This window comes from Vulpes lagopus, chromosome 6 (genome assembly GCF_018345385.1).
Source record: "Vulpes lagopus strain Blue_001 chromosome 6, ASM1834538v1, whole genome shotgun sequence".
Classification (NCBI taxonomy): Eukaryota; Metazoa; Chordata; class Mammalia; order Carnivora; family Canidae; genus Vulpes; species Vulpes lagopus.
In genome coordinates, this window is record NC_054829.1 from 123315381 (window position 1) to 123329858 (window position 14478).

The 14478-nt window shown below is 36.1% G+C and overlaps 1 non-coding gene across 1 annotated transcript; it reads left to right on the forward strand.

The window, feature by feature from the left end:
- Positions 1–2267: 2267 nt before the first annotated feature.
- LOC121493990 lies at positions 2268–2374 on the forward strand. The gene has a single exon (XR_005988639.1). It is a non-coding gene; the product is annotated as a U6 spliceosomal RNA (small nuclear RNA).
- Positions 2375–14478: the final 12104 nt, after the last annotated feature.

A 14478-nucleotide genomic window follows, 5' to 3' on the forward strand; every position in this document is an offset into this window, starting at 1 on the left:
CAAGACTAAGAAAAAGCCCAACGAGGCAATGACATTTGAATTTATTCTTAAGGAGTATCTAATAAATATGTGGTAAAGCATTCTGAGTAAATGAGACAGCTTAATTAAAGAATAGGCCCATAAAAGCATCTAGAAGACATGAAAGAAAGTAAAAGTTATTAGAAATATTTTTAAAAAGTGTGTGTGTGTGTGTGTGTGTGCCCACACATGTGTGTAGTGTGATAGAAAGCAGAAGAGTGGGAGCGGTTGGATCAAAACCAGAGGGTTAGATTTCTAAGGACTTTGGATTATATGTCAAGAGATTGAACATTATTTCTTAGTCAATAATAAAAAAAATCAAGTTTCTTAATTTACTATTTATTTTTAACAAATTATCCTCTGTCCACCGTCTGAAATGAGAATAATGAAAATTAATGTCCCATTGCTCTACTGTTTGCCATCACCGAGTCCTGCTTCTCGAGGGCAATCACTTCTGCTCTTTTGTGTTTCTTTCAATATTTAACTCAATCATTCTGGATAACGTATTTATGGGGCTGATCTATATTTTTCAGTATCGATTTTCATAGCTTCCTAAAAAAGGTATATGAAGAGGAAGCTCACTTACATATATGCCTCCTCCAGCAATACTTCCCCTCTAACTAAATTGTAATTTTTTAGAATTAATAGTCACTTGTGATTATATCACATGACTGTACATATCCTCTATAGCTGAACCACTGTACTCCAATTACATGTCCTTTCTTTTTTGAAAGCTTTTCTTTCTTTTTTTTTTGTCTCAATAGACTCTCTACCTGATTGAACAACAAGAAAAAAACTATAAAACTTCTCTTGTAAGGGCAGCACATCAGTCTCTCTCTCTCTCTCTCTCTCTCTCTTTTTCTCTTGGGAGACGTCCTACCTGAAGGCCTCTAACTTTCTGCTCCAATCTGGACTGGCTGAGCTTTTCTTGTAATACCTTTTTGATTTTATATTTTATCATATAAACTAGGACATACTTGAGAGTGACAATGTTTTATTAAAATTATATCAGAACAAGTGTAAACCCGAACTGCCTGGAACTAGCTAGATTCCCTCTGTGTCTTGCTTTTTTATTCTCCTGTTTCTTGTGTTGTGTCTCTTCCTTTTTCTTGGTATTTTCATTTGTTTTTATTTGGTTGTACTCCAGGGTCCTCTGAGAATAGTGCATGGGAAAGTACTTCATACTTCAAATTGTGGTTTGCCTTGGTATAAAATAATTTCTATCAGAATTCTGAAGACATCTCTTCCTACATTTCAGTGTTGATGGGGAGAAGTCTGAGCCATGCGGATACCTTAGTCTTTGTAGTATCTATTTCTCTCCTTCAGGAAGATTTCTGTATCTTTTACCTCTGATATTGTCAAGTATTATTCCTTATAAACAATATTTTTTTTCTCTGAAGGCTTTAAGAATTTTTCTACTTATATATGGTATTCATGTAAGTCATTTTGGTAAGGTTTGGTGCAAATTTTTCTTTTTTAAATTAATTATAGAAGGTAGGGTCATACAATAACAAATACTGTACCATTTATTCACTCCTCATATAATTCTGTTTCCTCCAGCCACATCAAACTACCTCCTCCTGTTTGTTTTTGACCTACCAATATTTTGATTTGTTGCCGTATACCAACATTTTGCTTTCAACTTTTTGCTATTATCACCTCTCCATAGAGGTGGTTATACATTTTCTAAACTCACTTGACGCCTGTATAGAAGATTTTGAGTGAAGAATAGAGCTTAACAATTGAGTTCAAGCCACCGTTTTAAGCAAAAGCTATTATTATTATTTTAGAAAATTATCTTTGGGACATCATGAAGACAGATAAATTAGGGAAAGAGTAGAACCAGAAAAATTATTTGACCAGCACAGGAAGAAAGTGATGAGAACCTGTGATGGCAATTGTGATAAAAGATTGATTTAGAAACTGTTCCACTAGAGTTGACTGGAGGGAGCTGAAGCTAATCCTAACTCTGCAGTAGAATGAAGGATGTTCGTCCTTGATGAGAAACTGATAATGGTTTTTGAAAGTTCCTAATCTCTGTCCCTTCTACCTTTCCTTTCTAATTAAGAGGATAATTCTACAGTGCCCAATCATAATTGCATTTATATAGTTCGTGAAAATATAGGACAACTGGAATCACTGTCAATTCATTTGCTAATAAGATCCCTATAATATACTATAAGCGACTTTAGAAAAGTTTCTGTATATCTCAGGATCATTTCTTCTCCATTTTCTTAAATTAAAACCTTGCACTCAATTCGGCAGCGTACCTACTAAAATTGGAACTATGCAGAAAAGATTAGCCTGGCCCCTGCGTAAGGATGCCATGCAAATTCATGGAGCGTTCTGTATTTTTGATCTAAGACCAAGGAGGCACACAAGCGCTGTGAAGAGCAGCTCCAGGCCAAGAAGGAAGAAATCATCAAGACTCTGTCCAAGGAGGAAGAGGCCAAGAAATAAACTCTCTCTCTTTTGTCAGTACATAGTGACCTCAGCAAAAACACAGATCAGTTGTTCCATAAAACAGACTTTTATCTGCCAAAGAAAAGAATTCTTAAGCATTAACTATTGAAGAGTGCAAAAATTGAGAGATGTCCCTTGGGTGATGTCAGTTTGCCTACTTAGGATATTTTGAAGAGATTTTGAAAAGATGTTAATCTCCCATTAGTGTCCCAGTGGACTTAACTAGAGACCAGAGATCCGTGACCCACACATCCCATAACAATCTCACTCCCTTCTTCCATGTCACTTCTCTCTCTCCTCTTCATTTGTCTTCTTTGTGGCTTTTCTTTATAAAGCATTATGAACAGATGGGTTCATAAAGAGGTAAAATAGAGATAAAACACATTTGTTTATGTGGGGGAATTTTTGACTTGATGGAATTTATTATGAAAAATGGTATGGTTTTGGCAAGTTGGTTACATTCACCAGAACTCACTTTCCTTAAAGTCTTGGGTTAGAAGTTGGCCTACATTTGAGAGGCAAAGTGATACCAGCAGTTAATCTCGAATGATCTTCTAGGTAGGTTTATAAAAGACAGGCATGGAAGTGCCCAGCATGGCAAAGCTTGTTTTTGCTTTCTTTTGTTTTGCCTTCTGGTCTTCCTCCTGTCTTCTAGCCTCACTGACCAACAGCCACCTCAGTGACACCATCGCACTCTTGGCTTGGACCCACAGAGGCGGTAGCCACACAGAAACAACAGTTTTCCATAGACTTTTCTGCCACTCTCCTTAACATGCCTTGTATCCCAGATTTCTCTTCAAGGTCTCACTTATCCACATAGACTTGGAGGGGGCTGGTTTTAACTTTTGTTATCTATCTTCCCCTCCAGACCTTTCCTTATCCACCTTTTCCCACAATGTATAGTGCCTTGTTTCTATTGTAAATTCTTCTTTTATACTAATCAATATACTTTTGCCTCTCTGATATTACACTGAAATAATACCTTCACCCAACTCCATTCTTAAATTCTTTTAAATTATTAAGGTTTTAGCTGGGCATCTAATTGCCTGCTAGAAATTATATTTTTTTCATAGCCTCACTTACAACTAGACCCTACAACTAAATTTTGCTACGGCAAAAGATGTATAAAATTTCTATTTCATTTACTTAAAAGAAGTTAACTTGGTCTCCACATTGTTTTCCTTCTGCCCAATGGGATGGATTATGACATATGGTGACACAAATCTTACCATGTACATGAGTTCCATTTTTGCCCCATGGCAGAGCAACAAGAAAGAATGCACCCAGGTCACTGAATGCTCTCTGGAACCACGGTATCCTCCCACCAGGTCCCTCACCTCTAGTATGTCATGTGAGCATTAATAAAATTATATCCTACTTAAGTGTAATATGGATTCCCTTAGCGAAAGAAACATAGCCGTACACTAAATATTACAGGCAATACCACAACACTCTAGCGACTTTTATGGCTTTTCTGTGGAGCTGTTCAAACATTCTCATGCTGATACTTTTCTTCCACTAGTCCTTCCTCTGTGAGCGCCCAGGCATGCGGGCACACATGAGCGGATAAAGACCAACTTACAGATGAACACATATGTCAACTACAGAGAGATAGACAAAAAGTCAGGGGCCAAGGCAGAGGCTATATTAGAACCAGGTAGGCATGGACCAGACATTTAGCCCAACACTTTGGCTAGTCTTTCCCAATGAAATAAGCTATTTTTACCAAGGACTGTTAAGTTTCTTCAAGAAAGCTCATTCTGCATAGATTTCCTTAATCACACTGGATCTAGGCTAGTATTATGATCAAAGTATTTTTTAAATAGTGTACTTTCAATAGATATGCATTTATTACTTAGTTTTCATAGCCTTGGTTATACAAATACTCATTGTTCATTTGTATTTGGTTTAAAGTTTAGAATAGACTTGTTTTCAAGGAAGAAAGAATGTCAATTCGAGTTTGAGTTAAAGCCAAGTTTTCCAAGTGGCAAACTTGCTGGCAGCAAATTCAGCAGCAGAAAGTACATCCTAGAGCAGGAGAAAGCCTCCCTCTCTGTCTTTAGGATGAACACCCAGTGGCTGTGCTGTCTATACATAAAGCAGTAAGGAAAACAAAATAGAGGATATGATCTTAAAAATAAAGAGCGAAGTAGTGCAGGAGACCCGGATTTCTATCACACAAATCTTTGACCACGTATGAGTTGAAGTCATATGCAAAAAAATCTAGATTATTAGAAATTGTGGCAAGAGCTGCAGAAGTCATCAAGCACGCCTGCAGATAGTGGCAAAACCATGGGTAACATAGGATTGACGCTCGTGAAGAGACAAGAAAGATAAGTCGTTGAAGCGAGTCCACCAAGCATGAGACGCGTATACTTCACATTAAATAGACTTGAAACACTAGAATGCACCGAGTGGCTAAAATAATTAAAAAGAAGCAATTGAGATGTAAAGACGAAGGTGAATGCTCTCAGTGAAAGCAGTGCAGCATTCATTCTCGCAGCCAAGGATGCACAGAAGGTTCTGTCCTGAGAGAAGGAGCTTTGCGCCAGGCCTTCACTCAGGGCTGCCTAGCAACCAGCTCTTCTAGGAGGGCAGTGCATAAGTTAATCTCTTTGGTAAGCATTTGTAGCTATTAATTTAATTAGCAAAAGCAGCGTAGCATGAATGATCCTGGTGCAATAGCAAAATATTAATGAAGATTTTGAAATTCTAACCTTGAATAGGCACATTGGAGACTGTTCCCTAGTCACACTGGGCCAAGGGAAACTCATTTAAAAATAAAAGTATTGCAGAAAACTTTTCCCTTCCGAGTTAGGTTCTATGGGCTTCCAGAAAGAGACTACAATTTAAATTTTCTCCTCTCTTCTCGTTGCACAGACACTTACCGTCTGGCTTTGAAAATGAGACTCAACGAGGTTTTTCTAACTCTAAAATTCTTTTTTTTTTAAGTTAGTTTAAAATTTTATTTTTTTAATTTTTTTTTTAAACTCTAAATTCTTTGAATCCCAAATGCCTCTCCCACAATATCCTGGTTTTAATTGTACTATTCTTTAGAAGACCCGTGGTTTTACCAACATAACTGTCTTCAAGGCAATCTGTGTTGGGTACCTTTCAAAGGCTATTAATGCTCCTCTTGTTAGCTGGCTAGAAGGGCAACTGTTCAGTGATAACAAGAAATGTTTTAGGGCTTTGACTCTAAGGCTGAGTCTTCTGTCCCCACAAGACTCCTGCCCAGACCTCTTCATTTCAGTTTAATAAAAGACAGTTGTGTTTCAGATGTTTCAGAAAGTCAAGTTCCATTAAAAGCGGATCACCTAGCATTTTATGTACTTTCTAACAACTTTTTCTTCTGGCAAAATGCTTTAATGGGATACTGGATCTTGACCTTGCAAAAAAAGAGAAAAAAAATGTGTGATAAAGCTTAAATGTTGTCTCAGGCTTTAAGGAAGATACACTGGGAAAAAAAAATTAAAACCTCCAAAATCCTTCTTTGGCTCCTCTTTCATCTTTTTCTAATGGAAGAGTAGAATTCAGTAATATTCTAGTTTCTGCAAAGTAAACCAATAATCTGTTTATTTCTTCTGTGTCTACTACTACAAGAATGAGACCCATTCCATTTTATAAGATGATCTAAGTTAAAAAATTAGTTGTGTAGGATACTTGTGAACTGCTTATGAACAGGGTCAAGGATGTTAAATGCCTGGAGAAAAATCTTAAGTCAAAAGGAAAGGGAAAAACAACCATTTCAGTAGCAGAGATGGTTCTTTAAAATCATAAGATCGATGCATTACCTCTGAAAATTTAGCTTTTCCAAAGACAGGAAGGAAACAGGTACGTGTTTATGTCTTTATGTGTGTATGTGTGCATCCTAATTCCTAACTCTACGAGTATGTTTAGAATAGAGTTATTTAATTGGAACTCACCTGGCTTCAATTCTTTACTTACTAACAATATATAAGAAAAGAAACAGAGGCATTGAGGCAAATAATTCAGTGTTTTTCAGGCACTCGTTCGGCCAATAGGAACAATCAAATGAACTGATTTTTTGAAATTGTGAATCCAAAGTAAAATTCTTATCAGGACATGGATCTGACCAGCCACTTAATGTCTTGCTCCTCTAACTGTGATGTTGGGTCAGTAACCTCAGCAACACATGGGAATAGTTGAAATGAAAATCACTGCCTCTCTTGATATCTAAGGAATCAGAGATTCTAGGGGTAGGGTTTAGTAATCTGTATTCTAAGAAGTTATCCAGTTATGCTGAGGTTGAAAGCACTATTTTGATCTGTCATGTGATATATGCCATACATCTCTCCAATAAAAGTTTCTTTATCCCAATAGCCTGGTAACTATTATAATAATCTTGTTACTTCTGGTAGGTTATATTGAAAATATTTTTAAAAATATTGTTCTTATTCTATTTTTCTATTAGTGAAATTAAAAAAAGAACTACAAAATTCCCACATATTCACAAGTTTAGAGAAAAAGAATTTTTTTTAAAAGATTTTATTTATTTGAGAGAGAGAGAGACAGAGATAGAGAGAGCATGAGTGGTGAAGAGAGGGAGAAGCAAGCTCCTTACGGAGCAGGGAGCCCAACGTGGGGCTCCATCCCAGGACCCTGGGATCATGACCTGAGCCAAAGGCAGACACTTAACTGACTGAGTCACCCAAGCGCCCCAAGAAAAACTATTTTTAAAAATGGCAGAAAAACTGACACTCAGATAACCAAAAAAAGATGTTTTTTTAAGAAATGGTATCGATGCATCTCTATGTGTGAATAAATTTGCACGTATATAATCATGATGCACGGTGTTTGTTGGGGGGAAGTTTTTATTGATTTTTTTTTGTCAAAATATGAATTAGAAACTCTTTTAGTGAACTTTTACTAGGCTATGTGTAAGCTAACAAAATCTCAAAATCTCTACCGCACATAATCATGAACATTCATATATTTTTTCCTTGATTTACGTGAATGCTACAGGGTCTTTGTGGCTGGCCTGAGCCCCATGAACCTACTTATATTGGGACCCAGGTTGAAGCACCAGGTCCTATCCAGAATGTTCTGTTTTTATGGTCAGGACAGTGACACAAAGTGAATCATACAATCTGCAAAAACCTTTTGCTCAGAAGTGGTAGATGTCACATTCAATCCCTTTGCACTGACCAAAGCAAGTGACAAGGCCACAGCAGGCAGTGCAGTCGGGAAGGTCTCTGCCCTGTGGAATAGTGCTGAAGTCACAGGGCAAGAGCTGGACTGTGACACCCCTAGAAGAAGGGGGTGGATGCTTAGGGAAGAGAACACAGTCCGCCATAGGCATTTGTCCTTTGCCCGTTCTTCCCCTCAGAGTTAATGTCACCATTGTCTTTGTTCTCTGCATTTCAGCTATTATACAAATATTATTTCACTTTCTTCACAACCCTCTTTTCCCTGCTTTGGGACTTTTGCTCAAGCTGGCTCCACTGACCAAATTGCTTTTTCCTTCTCTTCACCATCATATCACTGCTCTTTTCTCAGAGAACTTCCCTATCCCAAAGCCATGTCACATGCTCTAGTTACATGCTTTTAGACTTTACTTTCATTATTTAGCTGCTATCATAGTCAATAGTGATAATAATTCAATAGTAACTCTTGACTTAATATTTTACTCCAAAATGATTTCAAGATTCCAGAAAGATAGGGACATGTTGATTTTCCTCTCCATTGTATCTCTAAACAAGGTGTAGAAATAATAGTAACCTCATAAATATTCACTGAAAGGCTGAATAAATATTTTTATTTTTAATCTTTTGCAATATTTCTATTTCTTTTTTGTTATGATAATTTGGAAGATATACAACCTATTTGTTTTATTCTTTGTAACTTTAAAAAAACAATGGGATCAATATGTATTGATTGATTAGTGTCACACTGAAGCAAAATTGTTATTCCTTATTTGAAGGATAAAAGAAGTCATATCTTCTACTTCCTCTTCCAATTATCTTTCCAGTTTTTTGTTAGTGTATTTTGTGATGTCTGTCTCAGTCCAGTTTATTTTTATCCCATAATATTTTATTTACGAACTTTGAAATCTGCATTCTGTATTATATATGTAATTTCTAAAGAGTTTTAGATTTAGAGAAAATTAAAACTTGTTCTTTATCCTTTATCATCCATGTCCCCGTTTGTGTATTCTTTATGTTGGGATATCTCTGGGTTAGTGCTGGGTTTCACTAAGAAATAGGGCTTTGTGAAAAGGGTATATATAGGATTGGACTCCTGAGTCCTCACATTTATGAGAATGCCTTTATGTTGATATTGCAACTAAGCTATAACATCACTGGTATGGAATAGAATTGAAGCATATTCCTTTTAACTCAAATTCTCTACACATTTATTGTTTATTTTTTATTTTAAAAAATCTGTCATTATTAAAATGCTTTGTATCTTTAGGACTAAAACACAGGTCTTTATTTAAAATCCTAGGCCTCTATTTCTAATGCATGACTGATTGCTATAGGATGAATTCCCATTGATTCATATTTGACCCAAAGCTTCCTTTCCATGTAATATGAGTTATAAATCATTTATAATTCCTCTTAGAATAAAGACAAAAACCTTTAAGATGGCCTACACATCATCTCATCCCAAACTGCCTCTTCTGCTCAAATTTGCCAAGAGCAAACATAAACATTTCAGTCCCCAGTTGCTTAAACAAGAGGAGATATATTACTTTTAGCCAAAAGATTTCTCTAATAGAGATACTATTTTCATCAGACCAAATCTATGGCCTTAGACATTCAATAAGGTTGAAATTCCCTGAACTAATAATGCCTCATCTCTCATCTCCACTCTCTCAACATTTGTCTGGGTATGACTGTCAGCATTCACAAGAGAAAGGGAATCCAAGATTGTTGTTCTTGTTTTTGAGATGACATGTGAACGAAACCTTAACCTCAGTAGCTCCAACCAATCTCTTTCATGCATTCCTTTTATACTAGAGATCAACACTCAAAATGGTTCTTCTGTCTTCTTACCTGTTGTGCATTCTGGGGTCCTGTTGAATTACTTCACTAACTGGCAAGCAAGCAAAAAGCAGTGAAGTCACCTAGAGATGGGGCTTCAGACAACTTCAGAAAGCCTTGGGTTGGCTGCTAATATTTCAGGATTAGTTAATGTTGCCCTGGTATTGGGAACTAGCAGAAGAACAGGAATTTGAGATAGCCTGTATCCTCCAAGTATGGAGAGGCTAGAGAAATGGAAATATAGACTTTCCTCTTAACTTCTGCTGAAATAAATTCACATATTTCTATTTTAAAGCATATTTATTTATTTATTAATACTCCTTCACTTATTTTTCTATAGGAATTGACAAAAAAACTAGTTTTTTGTTTGCCATAGACCAGGAAAGAAGTTGATTTTTTCTATTTTCTTTAATCAGTAGATATAGACTACTTTAAGCATCCCATTATAACTTTAAATGTGGACATAAGCACTATTTTTCTGAATACAAAGGCACATTACTAAGGCCAAGGCCCGAGTAGATATGATGCCCTTGATATTCAATAACGTGAACGTCATGTGGTGTACACGTGTTTGTGTGTATGAGTGCACATGTGTGTCACCAAAGAAAATAGTTGTGCCAGTTAAGTACCAAAAAACTTGACTCAAATGGCTAAAACAAGGATACTTTTACCTCAACCTAAAGTCTGAAAGTAGGATAGTTCCAGGCTCTAGCTCCATTTGTTTGCTCTTCCCTCAACTCAACTCTTCCCTCACTGGTATGCAGGTTTTCTTCATTTCTTCAGACAGCCTATTCTCATCATCATAAGATGGCTATTAGCAGAAAACAAGGCAAGGCACTTCCTTGTTCACTTCTAGGACAAGAAAGAGAAGAGTCTGTCCCAGAGCCATAGAATATGAAATTTTTCTGTTCAGTCTGAATGGTCCAACTTAGATAAAGTGCTCATTCAACAACTGTCATCAAAACATAATATTCACTGATTAGTGTAAGCCAGGATTCTTTAACCAGTCCCCGGCAAAACAGCTGAGATGCCCATGCTCAGCTTAAGCTAATACACACCCACCGGCACTCAGAGTTGGATATGGGATTAGCGTCTTCTGAGTCATGTGAACTACTTGGGAGTAGGTGGCTCCTGAAGAAAATTGGGGCTTAGGGGAAATGGTCACTGTGAAGGCAATAGACTATGTCTCCTCAAAGGAAAGTGTATGTCTTATTTGGAGAGATTTATGAGACCAAACAGATGAGAAGTAAATGAATTTATTTCCTAATATCTTATAGAATACAGACGATTGCCAACTTAAGAATGGTTGGATATATGATTTTTTCGACTTACCATGGTGCAAAATCAATACATATTCTATAGAAACTGTGCTTCAGATTTGAATTTTGTTCTTTTCCCAGGCTATCAATATACAGAATGGGGCAGAAGCAGTGAGCCACAAAACCCAGATGGCCAAGGAACCATAAGGGTAAACAGCTAATACACTGGCAATCATCCTATACCCATATAATCATTCTGTTTCTCACTTTTAGTACAATATTTGATAAATTCTATGATAAATTCTAGTATTTAACACTTTACTAACAAACAGGCTTTGTATTAGATGATCTTGTCCAACTGTAGACTAATGTTAAGTGTTCTGAGCACGCTTAAGGTAGGCTAAGGTAAGGATGATGTTTGTCAGGTTAGGGCTTTAGATGCATTTTTGACTCATGGTATTTTCGAGTTATGATGGGTTTATCGAGATGTGGCTTATCCTAAATCCAGGGAGATCCGTGTAGAATGGTGATTCCGAACTCAGCCTTTGTAGTGGCATGGTCCTGGATTCTAAATTTAAATCCATTATTCAATTACTGAATGAGTTTGGTTAGGTTATTCTTTTATAAAATAAGGAAACATTATCATGTAGAACTTTTTTGTTATTATGTAAGTGAGATAATTCATGGGTTTGGCAATAAATGCTGACTTTATTTTTACAATTAATTTTCCTTAAATTTAGGAATATCATTTGAATAAATTGTTTCTTTATCATTTTCTATTAGATTTCCTAGAAGACTCTTCTCTCATTTTAAGAAATACTTGTTTTAATCTTCTATTTTCTATTTGGTTTTTAAAATCTCCTTAGTTTCTAATCATCTTTATGTTGTATTCATTCATATCTGCCATTTTGGTTCTAATAATCATTTTTATTTGCTTTCACTGTGGTTTTTTCAACCTTATTCTATACATAACTGATTAGGTTTTGTGTATTACCTACCAGTGTTTCATTCCTCATTGTTTCGAATGTGTCTCTTGGTTGATAAAAGGTATTGTTTCTCTATTTCTTTCCTGATAGCTTCTTTTAAATTTTCTTAGCATGTAATCTTTAAAACTTCAGTTCATTAAATCCATGTTATTCATTACTTCTTGATGTTGCTAAGTAGTAACTACATTTGTTTTTTTATTTTGGGGGCAAATCAATTCCCAAAATCGGTGCTTCATTGGCATTCTGCATAGTAAGCCCTTATCCTTATTTATTTGTTATTTACTTACTGTTCTATATTCTTGAATTAAATTGGTTTCATTTCTTCCTCATTACATATTTATCTTTGACTGGGTGGGGGTAACCTAGGTCTGCTGTGGCTCCATAAATAACAGAAATTAATTATCTTTGCTGTCTGATTTTTAAACCCTGCTCTTGAGTTGAGGGGTTAGGAGCTGGATGTGTGTAGTTGTCACTCTTGTCTTCATTCTGCACTGGGCACTGCCCTACCTACTTTAATGAATATCTAATCTTGCTCAGCTTTTCCTATAATGCACATTCAGGATGTACTAGTGGGAATTATAGTGGGAATTCCTCACGGAGAGATTTGTATTTCAAGTGGTTATCTTTTTAACTATTTACTAATTTTTATTTTGTATTTGCTTGCTGCTGCCATGTCACTGGATGTCATTACACTTTGGAGATTATTCCCTCTTCTAATCTCATCTTCTGCTGAGACAAAGTGGACAAGCGTCATCTTTTAGTATTTCTTCTCATCTGAGCATTGGGAAGTTATTCATTAGCAGTAAAAACAAAGGATGATTTGGTAACATTTAGAGTTTCTCTCTGGAGTGCATTTATTTCATTTATTCCAAATTTATTTAAGGTGTGATATAGCAGTTAGGAATGTTTAGCAGGAAATAATAGTAACAACAGCACCAGAACACTTTCTTCCCCAAATTAGTAGAATAGTGTTTCATGACCAAGCTTAAGAGGCATTGGGACAATAAGAGAATTAGCTTTTTCATCTTCTGTGCTGGAGCCCAGTGACAGAGGAAAAGGTTGGGTTGGCCTGAACTGAAGTACAGTGTCTAATACAGGGACCCATCTGATTTGCAAGTTACCTGCACTCCAAGTTATGAAGTCCGTGACCAAGCAAAAAACAGATTTCTTAACATCTCCTGAATCTCTGTAAATTTTATTCCAGACCATGTCCTCACTAATTCTGTCTCTTTGCCTTGAATATCCTTCACAGCTATTTCTACTTAAGAAAATTGTACTCAACCTTGAAGGTCACGCTGACATGTCAGACCCTCCATGAACACTTCCTGATTTTACTCATTGCTCTTGGTCAGTTTCTCTCTTCCTACGTTGAGCTATTATTGCATTTTAAAAACTGTCTTTCAAAATGTTGTATTATCTGGTATGTATTAGATGATTTCTCTATGCTTATTATTATTCTCATGAGATTGTGAGATATGCAAAGTTCATATTTTCTTTCTGTTTATCTTCCTCAAAACACATTGCAAAGTGCTTGGCACATAGTAAATGCTCATTTTTTTGTTTGCTCATTACCAAAAAAAAAAAAAAAAAGCTTTCAATTGGATGCATCTTACTCAACCAGAAATTTCATTTATATTTAAAACCACTTCTTTGGGGGAAAAATAAGGAATATCATATTATTATAGTTTGTAATGCCTCTCTGAACACTTAGGCTAAATTTATTAATTTAGATACTTTTATTTATTTATTTTCTTTAAAAATATGAGTAAATGTCAATCCTTGCATAATTCTAAGCACTTCAGTTACTGAAGAGACTCTTTAGGAGAGTGGATGCTTTACAAGAGGGGACGTAAATTTGATTCATCTTTTTTTGTTCAGTCTCAGGGTGGCTGTGCTTTATCAGGTGGACGGCCTATTGAACAAGGTTTCAGAGTTCTCCACTGACACAGAAGTCAGTGATATTGTGTGGGGACTGTGTCTACCGATGATAAACAATGCCAGGCTCTGTGTTGCCTTTATACGTCTTTTTGGAGCGCAGACTAACCTTTAGAGCTCTAAGTTACAATTTCCCACTGTCTGCTGTACTGCTAACAATGGGATGGGTCCCCTGTGTTCAGCTGAGCTAACCACATTCTAAAGTTCAGAGAGGAGAGAAATCGAGATTCCTGCTTTATTTCTGCGTTCTACTTTCCCTCTGAAAATCTTATATGTAGTTACATCTTGGAGTTTACATATTGCTGAGCATTCAATGCCCTGGTTAAGGTAAGCAAAATCTATTATAATCCTTTCCCAATCCCTTCTGATTAAATACTGTTCCACGACTCTGTCTAAGTGAGAGCAGTGGGGCCAGTAAAGCTGCTTCAGCTTAATTGTTGTTGGCATTCTTTTTCACTTGGGGCTTAATGGGATGTTTCTCTTTGACGTCTTTTAGCAGTGAAACTGCCTGGAATTCCCATACACTTTGTAGGAATGCTTGCATTAGTGTGAGACAGGATTTCCTCCTAAATTAATTCCTAAAAAGGAGATAAGAATCAGTCATGGGAATACGGGGTGAGGATCACAGAGCACTTGATGCTATTTTTATATGTTTTAATTTTTAAATGTTACTTCTGAGAATACATATACATTTCATATATATAAATTTATATATCCATATGAATTTATATATTATAAGGCAATATACAAATATAATAAACTATAATATACTTATATTTGCATAAGTAGTTTGCATAAACTACTTTAAGT